This window comes from Alosa pseudoharengus, unplaced genomic scaffold (assembly GCF_046254945.1).
Source record: "Alosa pseudoharengus isolate Yale_2024_CS ecotype anadromous, Long Island Sound unplaced genomic scaffold, YU_APseudo_1.1 YU_APseudo_1.1_scf_8, whole genome shotgun sequence".
Lineage (NCBI taxonomy): Eukaryota > Metazoa > Chordata > Actinopteri > Clupeiformes > Clupeidae > Alosa > Alosa pseudoharengus.
Window position 1 is genome coordinate 24,362,437 of NW_027468870.1, and position 13,035 is coordinate 24,375,471.

General features: G+C 40.3%; 1 long non-coding RNA gene across 1 annotated transcript; it reads right to left on the reverse strand.

Moving 5' to 3' along the window:
* Positions 1 to 10,003: 10,003 nt before the first annotated feature.
* On the reverse strand, positions 10,004 to 11,207 carry LOC143112464 (uncharacterized). The gene is made up of 3 exons (XR_012984759.1): positions 10,901 to 11,207; positions 10,372 to 10,461; positions 10,004 to 10,174 (listed from the first exon to the last, which is right to left on the reverse strand). It is a non-coding gene; the product is annotated as an uncharacterized LOC143112464 (long non-coding RNA).
* Between the last annotated feature and the right edge of the window lie 1,828 nt (positions 11,208 to 13,035).

Here is a 13,035-nt window from a genome sequence, read left to right on the forward strand (position 1 = left end):
CAGAAATGTAGTGAACATGAGATTCCCATCATCATTCAGCATCACATCATCTTAAACCATCTGAGGCTAAACTAACACTCTGACTAAAGGCTTTCTGTGGTCGAGTGGAAAAAGAATAATGACCAAGAGAGGAAGAATAAACAGCATGCATAGTGCATGCTGAGAGGATCTCCTCTGAATCCTGGCCCGTCTAGGCCTTGTCAGCCCTGCTAGACTGAGTTATAGGATGGCTTTTTACAAGCCTCTGGCATTGTTTGCTCTGTTAGTCTAATGCTTCATTGAACTGAATTATGAAAATGAGGCTAATTCTCGACCAATTACAGATTTCTCTCTCAGAAACACACCACGTTTCTGTTTGTCGGTCAGTATCTGAAAAAATCAATGAATTCATTCACTCCAATGAAGGTCATATTTTAGTTGTGTGCAAAGTTATTGCTTCCTCTAATGCAAAGATTTTGTTTTTGTTTTCAGGTCTGATAGTGAACTGGCAGAGATTTGACAAATCAGAGAGAAAACGAAGGAGAGATTCAGGTTCCATTGGGACCTAAAGTAATTACTTAATTGCGTGAACACGGGCACGCGCACACACACACACACACACACACACACATGCAAACACAAACAGACAGGGACACCTTCCCAAATATAAACTCACTTTATGATCAAATATTTACATACACAGATAGTTCAAATAATTGAGGATAGCGTAAACAAAAGCAGCAGATGATGAATTACAGTGGAGGACAAGAGGAGCCACTGGAGGGACAACTGAACTGGACTGTCCCAGACTGTGGGTCCATTCCTTCACCACAGGGTGGCAGTAGTGCACCTGCATTAGCCAGGCAGCAGCGAGGCAAAGTTGCCTCTTGTTTGCAGCATAATTGTTGGGCACGAAGCCAACTTTATATAATGCCTTCCTAATAATGACTAATTTGCACCTGATGTTCAGTTAATTAACACAGTGATAAAGGCTCCGTGGAGAGAAGCAAGAGTCTCACAACAGAGTGAGAGGATGAGGAAAACAGTGTGTGTCTAATTAAGACATTAACACACACACACACACACACACACACACACACACACACACACACACAAAGACAAGCACACACACAAACAAAAACAAGCACACACACACACACACACACACACACACACACACACACACACACACACAAATATAGACACACACAAACACAAATATACACACAATATTAATGCAAACAAACCCAAGTGAAAATGTATGCGTACTGTCAACTAGTAAGGCTTTGTTATTACTAATGAGATAACTAGAGATGCAAAATGCACATGTATGTGCAGAGAGAAAATGTAAATAGAAAGGGTAAGAGCAGATGGACATAGACTGACTGTGCATCTAACCACACCCACACAGATCTGTCTCTGCAAATGAACAATTCTTGTATTTGTGCATTAAAAAACAACAATGAGTACTGTTTAATTTATTTACACCTCACTGGAGAGAGCATGAAATTATAAACTGTTTACAAATCAACAAAGCTTTCTTTAGTGACCATCATTTAGTCACTGAAAGGCAGTGGTGTAGATGTCTGTAATTACAATGATCCCTTCCAGCCTGTCAGTGGTGGAGATGTCTGTAATCACAATGATCCCTTCCAGCCTGTCAGTGGTGTAGATATCTGTAATCACAATGATCCCTTCCAGCCTGTCAGTGGCTTAAGGGATCAATGCTGATGATCAGAGAACACATTTAGGGGCTTTATTAGCAACAAAAACAGAGCAGTGTGAGTGGTGTGTTGGGGTGTGTGCGTGTGTGTGTGTGCACGTGTGTATATGTGTGTGTTTGTGTGTAGTGTGAGTGTGTGGTGTGTGTTGGGGGGTTTTTGGGCATGTGTGCGCGCACATGTGTGTGTGCGTGTGTGTGTGTGTGTGTGTGTATGTGTGGCAAGAGGATTGATTATTATTAACAAAAATGGTTTTATTCAGTACATTTCAAACTAAATTGTGAGATGGGTCGAAGTGAGTACTGTACAACTGATATACGGAGGGAAATGTCTTGTGCTGTGTTGTACAGTGCGAAAGTCCAACAGTAGGGTACACAAACTATGGAAGTGATGGAACTGGTGCATTTCATAAGCAAATGAGGTGCTGAACCTGAACCTGGCTGGCTCACCGTGCAGACAGGGAAAAACAAGCAGGTCTCTCTCTCTCTCTCTCTCTCTCTCTCTCTCTCTCTCTCTCTCTCTCTCTCTCTCTCTCTCTCTGTGTGTGTGTGTGTGTTGGCCTAAGGCAGCCATAGGTTCAGAGTGGGGCCTTCGTCAGCCCTGATGGCCTCAGCACCATTACTGGTGCTCCATTAGACTCCTCTTTAATACAGCTACCTCTCCCTCTCTCACTCTCTCCCTCCCTCCCTCTCTCCCTCTCTCTCTCTCCCTCTCTCTCTCTCTCCCTCTCTCTCCCTCTCTCTGCTTCCATGCCTCCTCTTAATCTCCCCACTCCTCCCTTTACTGCACCTCTGAGACTCTATCTCCTTTCCTCTGCATCTCTCTCTCCCCTCTTTTCTCTTCCTCTCTTTCTTTGTCTCTCTTCCTTTCAATCTACAGGCCTCTCTCTTCCTCTCTTTCATCTTTCTCTCATTCAATATTTCCATCATCCCCTCTCTTGTTGTTCATCTTTTTCCTTTTTATTCAGCTTTGTTCTTTTGTCTCTCTCACTCTTGTATTTGAACTCTTTCAGTCAGTCTCTCCTATATATACAGTAAACATACACATTTACACATGCACAGACAAACACACACACACACACACACACACACACACACACACACACACACACACACACACACACACACACACAAACACTGACAGAGATAAAAACACACTATTGACACACACTGAAATTCCCTGTATACCCATGTGTATGTGTGTGTGTGTGTGTGTGTGTGTGTGTGTGTGTGTGTGTGTGTGCATACGCATGTGTGTATTTATAAACATATGCTTCTCTGTGCATGTCTGTGTGAAGGGAGCAGCAGCAGCAGCAGCACAGACACAGAGGCGATTCCTCCACTGTTGGCTTTAAACTATTTCTCTTTCATTCTGATCAAAGGGATGCCAAGTGCTTGGCACCTTAAACGCAACTCAGAAGCCTGTTGTTTCTATTGACAGTCTCCCATCAAGCAGCGGTTTGTGGATTACATAAGAAACACCACCTGAGTCTGTGCATGTGTGTGAACATGCTGTGTGTATGTGCCAGTGTCCGTGTGTTTATATATATATGTGTGTGTGTGTGTGTGTGGTGTGTGTGTGTGTGAGTCTGTGTATATTTCAGGGCAGACAGATAAGAAGAGGAACATATTTATTTCATTCAGACGAGCACAAGCACTGGGAGTAAGAGATCAAGCAGCGTCCCTGCGGTGAAATTCCCACACAGTGTCAACCAGCCACCCCCCCCCCGCCCCCCTGAAGATCCATTTTTCATAGGACTCCGCCACATCGCCTCTCTGTCACTCTGTAGCTCCAGGGCATCAGAATGAGGCACTGTTTAAGCCGTGAACGGGAGTGAACAGAGGAGAGGAGAGGAGAGGAGAGGAGACGTTACAAGGGGAGAGGAGATGACAGCATACAAGGCGAGTGGTGGAAAAAAGGGAGAGGAGAAGATAGCGGAGGAGAGGGGTGGTGAGGCAGGGATCGGGCAGATTAAATATTAAACTCTCCTCCTTTCTCCCTGACACTACCGGCCACTTGTTCACCAGTCTCCCCGGAAACAGTGATGAGGCTCAGTGGAGCGGGAACACGGGGGCACGGATGGGGTCAAGAAGGCGCAGGTAGAGGTCACCTTCCCCAAAACCCCCACCCACCCCCCCACCCCCGCCCCCTCGGCCACTGGAGGAGGCCGGACTGGTGCTCCTCTCGCCTCTCCGTCTGTCTGGCTGAGCGGGCTCCAGTGAGAGCTCCAGGCTGGCTTAGTGAGAGCCCCATTAAAATCCAGGGATGACTAACTAGTAGGCTACTGGACGTGCTGGTGATCAGGGATCTCTCCTGTTTGAAAAGCTCGCTCTGTGATTCTCTCAAGTGCTCTCTCTCTCTCTGTCTCTCTCTGTCTCTCTCTCTCTGTCTCTCTCTCTCTCTTCTTTCTTTCGCTTTTTACTCTCCTTCACTTTCTCTCTGTGTTTCTCTCTCTCCTGCTATCTCTGCCACTCCACCTTCTGTCTCTCTCTCTTACTCTTTCTCCTTCTTTCGCTGTCTCTCACTCTTTCGGCAGTGCTGAGAGAAGATCAATTATATGGAGGATCTATGAAGCACCTGTCAATCAGGCTGTGGCCAGGGGACCAGATACAGGAATGTTCCAATAATGACAGGCCTGAGGTGGGTCTATGGAGCTACCTAAACTGGCTTCTGCTCATGAAAAAATAAAGACTGGAGGAGTGTGTGTGTGTGTGTGTGTGTGTGTGTGTGTGTGTGTGTGTGTGTGTGTGTCTGTGTGTGTGTGTGTGTGAGAAAGCCCACTGGGTTGTAAGTTATGGACTGAGAGAAAGAAATTGAGTGCACACCCACAGGCATATGCTTACACAATGAAAACATGTTGTGTGCTCTTGTACAAGATATATTGTGTGTGTGTTTGTGTGTGTGTGTGGGGGGGGGGGGGTAGATTTCAGTTCAAAGGGAGGGAGACAGGGGTACAAATATTGCAAATTATTGTAACCTCGCCAGTGGAAAACACAAAAAGAAAGAAAAAGAAAATGTAAATGTAAAGGTAGAGCCTGAGTGAAAATATTGTGAGATATTACATCACAGTCAGAGTGAATCAGGCGAGGCGAGGCTAATTTTAGCACCTCTGCGCTGTAGATGACCTCCACACGGAGGAGTGCACAGAGAGGTGGGAATATTCTAGAAGCCACAGCAGGCAGGTAGAGAGAAGCAGGCAGAGTACTTGGCTCCTCTCAGAGAGCTGTCCTCCCATTATCAGCTGCTGGGCATCAGAGAATGAGGGAGGTGTGGAGAGAGAGAGTCCATGTCAATTGTTATTATTATTACTATTAATTGCTAATTCTTTTGATGTAACTACTGCTTTGGCAACATTATAACACTTACAGTCATGCCAATAAAGCTCATTGAATTGAAATTGAATTGAAATTAAGAGAGAGAGATTAGAGGAGAAGAGAGCAGAGGAGAGGCACTGAGGAGGCCTATGATTAGTGTCAGTAAAGATGAAGTTCTTAAATATTCCATAGGCTGAGTGGAGTTATGCAGCCCTTAGTTAGGCCCATTGATACCATCATCATTATCATCATCATCATCATCATCATCATCATATTCTTCCTCATATTGCAACATCATCCTCCTCTTCGACCGTATCTTTCTTCTCATTATCACCTTGCACTGTTACCTTTATCATCTTCCTCCTTCTCATGAATACCTTCACCATGTAGCCATCACAGTGACGTCAAAAAAATGTCAACACCACCATCTCTCCCTCCAAGTTTCTTTGTCATGTCCTCCTACCTCAGCTGATGTAATATACAAGTTAGAGATATAGCAGATTGGATGATCTGCAGAGAAGACAAAAAGAGACTAGAGGGACGATAACAAGCAATTCTGTCTGCTGGGCTTAGACTCTAGTGCTCTACTCTGGCCAGTAGAACATTTAAAACAATTTGAGTCAATAAATCAGATTTGTTGGAATGATGCAAAATACATGAACACTTGGCTGAATGGATTAAAAAAAAATCTCACTTCAATTTGGTAAAAAGCCAATATGAACACTATATTTCTATAGAGCCATTTATATGTTAACAAACACAAGTTGGAGTCACTGGAGTCAGAAAGCCTGCCGCTGTTATCAGTACCAATACAAAATTGACCATTTTCAGCAGTGTTTTTTTTTATGTGTAATGGTCAGGTAATCATACATTTTACAGCTTTGGCATGATATATGCATGTTAAATTATATATGTCTATAGTAATGAGTCTGTGCATCTAGAATGTTTTTATAATGTTGTAGAGTTAACATGTACATTTTACGGAAAACCACATAATCCAATGAGGAACAGAGTAGTGACGTTATAATGTTATCAGATAGGAAGCAAGCAGTTTAGAAATTGTGAAGAGGGCTGCCAGGTGTAATTTGGGTAAAAAAATGAAATCTCACTATACAATTACATTTCATTTTAAGCTAGAGACTGTCAGTAAGTTTCTTTGCCTCAAAAGAAGGCTAATGTTAAAGCCAAGGCAGGTTGGTGACTTAGGAATTTTAAGTGGTGGCTAAGGTAAATGTAGCTTTTGAGGGGGAAACCTGTGTTAAATTCAATCTCTACAACATTGTTGTATGAGGTTATAGTGTAAAAAAATGTCTACTCACATTATAGAATAGTGGTGAAGTAAGACTAAGGAACACCTACATTTTACATTATGGTATATTAGAGCCAACCATTTTCTCCCTACAACCCTGCATTGACTATAAATGGTTATGTAATATACTGCTCAAAAACATTAAGGGAACACTTACAGTTTTCCACAAAACACATTTTTTGAAACCTTACACCCTTTTCTCCATTCTCAAACTACATCCACAGAATGTCTGACAGTTCTTGCAAAATAAAACGCTCACCTCAAAAGTTTTTTTGTGCAGTATAATAAAAGTTGTACGTTATTAGTTATTATGCCTTTACAGGCATTAAATGGTCAAATTGTATGTGTATTTGACATATACAATTTGGTGTTGAGTATTGACACATTCATAATGAAACAAACAAGGTAATCACTCAGCATAAATCAATGATTGTGGAATATCACATAGTGATGGAAGGCATATAATTTGTGCTATTTTAAAACTCATACTGATTACAATTTCACGGATTAACTGATACACATGTCCAAACATTGGTTCTAACATTACATTTATCAGACACTTTTTGACCAAAGTGACTTACATATGTTACAAGGCATTACATTGTCCACAGGGCAACTTGGGGTTAAGTGCCTTGCTCAAGGGCACAACGGTGGAAGCTGGGAATTGAACCGACAACTTTCAGACTACTGCACGCTAGCCCAGCTCCTTAACCACTACACTATCACCGCCCCACTACAAGGCCCTTAAATAATGTCTTGCATGAAGTGATTTCTAAAGCACTTGACTAAAGTGTACATACCGGTACTGTATGAAAAATTAAGGCCCCATGGTGTGAAGATGACAATAAACGGGTGTGGTTTGACTTTGATGTGAACCTCTAATCCCACAGTTGAAGAGGGAGTTCTGCGGAAAAGTGTGGACGAGCAAGGTAAAGTGACAGGTGGACGAGCAAGGTTAAAGGTGTGTGAGTGAGGATGGTGGGTGGTGGGTCTGGGCTGGTAGGTGCCTCAGAGCTGATAAACTCCACACAAGCACAGATAAAGACTTACACAGTCAAACACTCGCACGTCTGAGACTACTCATTGTCCAGAATCAACAACCAATACATACAGTGACATGACATAGCGCTAAGAATACTGTCAAATGTCATGCTTGATGAAATTTAATCTATGTTTTGCTACTCACTAATTACGCAATGGGAAAACTTTCTCCTAACAAGAACATACAATAAGTATTATTGCATGTTGCAAATGTTAGCACATGCATTTATATTTGTGTAATTGTACAAGTGAGATTGATAGGCTGTACATTTTTTCTGGAGACCTTGCTTTTCTGAGAAAAAAAGGAATCTTTTTGTCTTATGAGAAAAAAAACAGACCATGCCAAGCCACTGTGTATTAATTTACTGAATCCAAAAACTTTAGACTATGTCCAAAAATTGTCACGCTTCAGAGGAATAAGAGGGGGCCCTGCCAGCCCACTTTGCATCTGACTCAGCTTCAAACGGCCATGCCACTTCCAGAGAGTTTGGCACCTTTGAGATCTAGTTCCTCTTTTTCTCCATGGATGTGATGGTTATCAATAACAACAACAACAGCCCTGCATGCTGCCTGCCAATGAGAAAACACACACACAAACACAAACACACATACAAACGCACACACACACACACCAGGGATCAAAGAACGAAAAACGAAAACCGTTAACGAACACAGTTTTTGGATGAACGTAACGTAAAATGGGAACAAAACCGATATCACTTGTTCCGGAGTGAAAACTTTATTTTCAATTTTAGATAAACGGTTAATAACGGTATTTATAGTTCCCATTAACCTTTGTTTGAATATTATTCAAAAGTCCACAGGCTTAGAAAGTCACCCACACAATGTTCCCCAGACCCCTTATAGGATGAATTTAGTCAGATTTTATGAATCAGTATCTCCCCTGTATAATAGGCTAGAACTACTAGTTAATAAAAAGGATATTCATATCCAACACTATACAACTGTCTTTTCCATGTATGTAGCCTAAATTACTGAAACATGTTCTGAAATAACATAGGCTATTAGAGACACTAGGAAAATATATACACTGTAAAACCCAACTTGCTGTTTGAACTTAAATATTTATGTAACCATGCTGCGAAAGAATTTTATGTTACGACAACAAAGACAATGGAGTTAACTCAAATAAAACTTGCTATTTGACTCAACTCAACTCTAGTTTGTATGACTAGATAGCTTTAGTTGATATAACTTCATATCTTTAGTTCATTTAACTACAGCACTTGATATCTTTAGTTAATATAACTTGATTACTTTAGTTGACATAACTACACCACTTAATATCCTTAGTTGATATAACTTGAAACCTTGAGTTGATTTAACTTCAGCACTTGATACCTTTAGTTGACATAACTTCATACCTTTAGTTGACATAACTTCATCACTTGGTAGCTTTAGTTGATATAACTTATCCTTAAGCTACTTAAGCCTTTGGATGATTTCACTGCAATGCTAGTGAGTTACATACACCAACTACATAAATGTAATGTAGTTCTCACCCCACACATCTAATACAATTTAACAATTAATACTGCCCAATATGTTTTATTGAAGATATAGCTTCATAAACCAAAAACACTGAGATCCAACTCAAGCCTCTTTAATAAAAACAGATGAGTAAATACAATTACTTTTTGGAACAAATACTTATTTTCTATCAGTTACACACCCCATGAAGGCTTGAATTCATGAAGATTGTTTGTTTTTGCATTATTGAGCCAATAATTTGATTCAAGAGTGAAGACTCACATTGTCTCAATTAGGAATGCAACAAAAATAAAAAATAAATGAATTGAAGGCTTCATGAGTTGTGTAAGTGATAGAAAAGAAGTCATTTTTTGAGTGAGCTATTCCTTTAAAACAGTACCAACACATGATGTCATCAAAATGGAACATTTGTACCATCTCACTAGGTGTTATCCATTATTTAATGCATCCTATTTAGGCAATCACCAATACTAAAATGTATCTTGCATTGTAAGTTATAGAAATTTAAGGCAACATTTTACATTTTGATGACAAATGTTTTGGCATTAAACAATGTGCAGCCAGTTACAAATAATAGAGCAATTAACCAAAGAATAAAAAAGTGCATCACAAATAACAAGATTGATCACATACACACTGTGGATAAAACCCCAGTTCGTGTTACCTTCCCCCAAATAAATCCATACTGTGTGTTTTACTGTCCTTCAAAATTAATACACACGAGTGTGTTACCGTGTCCCCAAAATAAACACACCGAGTGTGTTACTGTGTCCCCCAAATAAATCCACACCGTGTGTGTTACTGTGTCCCCCAAATAAATCCATACCGTGTGTGTTACTGTGTCCCCCAAATAAATCCATACCGTGTGTGTTACTGTGTCCCCCAAACAGTACACAATCTATAAGACGTCTAACAAAAATAACAAGAGTCCATTTCTCAATCAAGTTCACATTTTGTTCACATTTGGGCAAAGCTTAAACTCTGCTTTAAGCTTACATGGTTTTCCTCAAGAGTCTGTTTCTCAAGCCATGAACCAACGCAGTGCAATGGCCTCCACCAATGTCCATGAGCACCTTCTGAATGACTTCAAATGTGTACCTTGTGTCTTTGGGGTAGTCAATGTTCAGTGCGTAGAGCAGACCCATCAGAAGTGCCACAGCCGTTGGAAAATCACTGAGCGACGGAAGGATGATTTCTTCCTCAATGACCACAGCGAAACCAACAGTATCATTCCCGTCTGCCACCACGAGGATGCCCACAGTCATTCCTCTCGTCATGTCCTCCTCAGCAACTGTGGCCTAAAAAAAATGGACAAACATGTGATAAAATAAACCTTCATTGATTCTGTTGTTGTGGCCAAAACGGCATTAAGACACCAGTGGTTCCTAAACATTCTCCCCGGAACCCAAACTAGTGAAAATAGCTGACCTGCAAGATCACAACACTTCACAATATTGATAAAAAAAAATCTGCATTGACAAAATATAAAATATACCTGAACTTTCTTGTAAAAGTTGGACGCAACATCTTTGAGGTAGTGGGGGAGCCCCATCAGCACGATGGTCCTTTTCCATTGGTTGGAACACTAAAAACAATTGACAATACACAATCAATGGAACAGCTTCAATCAGATAGCATCAGAAGAGAGTATTTAACAGTAAATAAAGTGTGTGTGTGTGTGTATGTGTGTGAAAGTGTTAAATACTGTAGCTCTATGTTCCTAATATACCCATTTCATCCAACCAGAGAGAGACACAGATACAGGATAAACAAGTGCAAGTCATGAAACAAAGAAAGCTGCAGACAAAATTGGAAAACTATAAATTTGAAACTGATAAAGCGTTTTTTTTCCTGGTTGGATGACACCATTGACCCGTGTGAAAATACGTTTGCTGTTTATTAAAGAGAGACAGGAACTGGGAGAACCCTGTTACTGAACCAACACCATGTAGTAATATTTACTATAATAACTTTTGTTTAAACAGAAAAACATATTGTTTAAAATATCACACAAGCCTACTTACATCACTATCCAGTGTTGTCAACAGCTTCTTCAGCTCCACCACACTTGGCTCTGTAGAGATCAATAAACCTCTGCAGATACTTGTCAAGGCCAGCAAAGAGACAGCCTTTCAGGTCAACAGTGGTGAGGCGAGCAAACTCGGCTTCAATCTAGTAGGCATAAAAGAAGCAAATAACAAGCCGAGGGATTCAATAGCACTGATATTTATCATTTTAAAGTCTTCATGACAGCAGATATTAGCAATTGTTGTTTAACACAGTTATTTTCCTCAAGCAAACAACAAAATAGCACTGTATTACCCCCATGCTTTCTACTAGGAGGCGACCAGTGTTGAGCATAAACTAATTCATTTTTCTATTAACTTTGAACTTAATATATTTTTAACTAAAGAACTTGAACTGACTCCCAGAGTTCCTCAGCTTCTAAACAAAACTGTTAATGAACTGAACATGAACTAGTTCAAAACTGAATTGGTGAAATATGAACGTGAATTCGTTAATTTTCTTTTGAACGAACTGAACTGAAGTGTGAACTTTGCCAACAGTGCAGGCGACCCTATCGGTTGAGGGTTGAGCGTGTGAAGTGGCTGAAACGCATGTCACATGGCGAATAGGAGTCCCGCTAACCCACTCTGAAGTACACTGAGCGTCATGTTTCAGGACTAGCTAGCCGTGTCCTAAAGAAAGCTAACCGCAAACAAACTAAATAAACGGTCTCCTGCCCTGGGCTTAATGATTTCTCCTTTCGAAATCGTTCGACGAATAATGTCTAGGGCAGCTAACTCGGTCTGCTACGCTGTTAGCTGCTAGCTATACTGTGAATTTCAGCCAGCAAGTTTTGCTGTTACGTTTTCAATAAACGGGGCAACACAATTTCATCAAGTAAAAAACGTAAAACATGTAAAATATTACTTGCAAGTTAACATTTACACTCACCTTGTAAAAATACGATGATGGGTATCAGTCTCTGGTGGTGTTGTTCCACGAATTTCCATCCATTTCACTCTGCACCGACCGTAAGAACGCGCGTAAGCCACTACATGATGACGCAAGACGCAAAACGTGCTACACGTGATGCTGCACAAGTTGGCAGTAGTCAACTCAACTTGACATTTATTATTAACATAACATGGCTTTTCATTGAGTGAACTTCCATGTAGTTGAGACGTTTTCAATTGATTATTTTAAGTTAAAATGACTATTTGCACAAATCTGTGTTGTATTGAAAAGGAAAAATTAGTTATGAAAACAAACAAGCAACATTGGGTTTTACAGTGTAGGCCTGTCATGCAGTTGGTAGCACTGCACATAGGTTAGACTATTACTGGACTTAAAGCAAGGACATTTTTTTCTGTACCTGAAGTTAGGCTATCAGACATTTTTTGAGATCTAATATTATATAGGTCTACTAGCCTACTTTTAAATCTTGCTCCGCACCTGAATTCAAGCTCAGTGATTTTAACAGTTAGCTTTGATATGGAATGTGCTTTGATTTAAGCTTTAAGGCTGTTGGGCAAAAAAAAGGCTGTAGTATTGTAGTAAATCAATTTGTAAAGACAATTTGTAAAGGAACGTTATTAATCAATGAGTTCTTTTATAACTTTCTAACCGGTTACCATTTAGAAGAGAGGAACACTGGAACAGGAACGAAAAAATAATGCTTTTGCTCAGAACAAACCAAAATGAAAATCATTCTGTTTTCAGTCCCTGACACACACACACACACACACACACACACACACACACACATACACACACACACACACACACACAGACAGACACATGGACACACACACACACACACACACACACACACACACACACACACACACACACATTTTTTCTATATATATTAGGGCTGTCAATCGATTAAAAAAATTAATCTAATTAATTACATACTCTGTGATTAATTAATCTAAATTAATCGCATATATGATTTTTGCTGTGAAAGTATTTTAAATATTTAAATTCAAATGAATCATTGAATAATCAGCATTAGTGACATTAAAGTTCAAAAACTCTTTTATTATTATTTTAATAATGGCCATAATTATCTATGATATGTAAGGGATAATGTATAGAACGCCGGTCATTACTGGGAAAATAAGTCCCGACAGGGCGAACCGGACCCCGACGC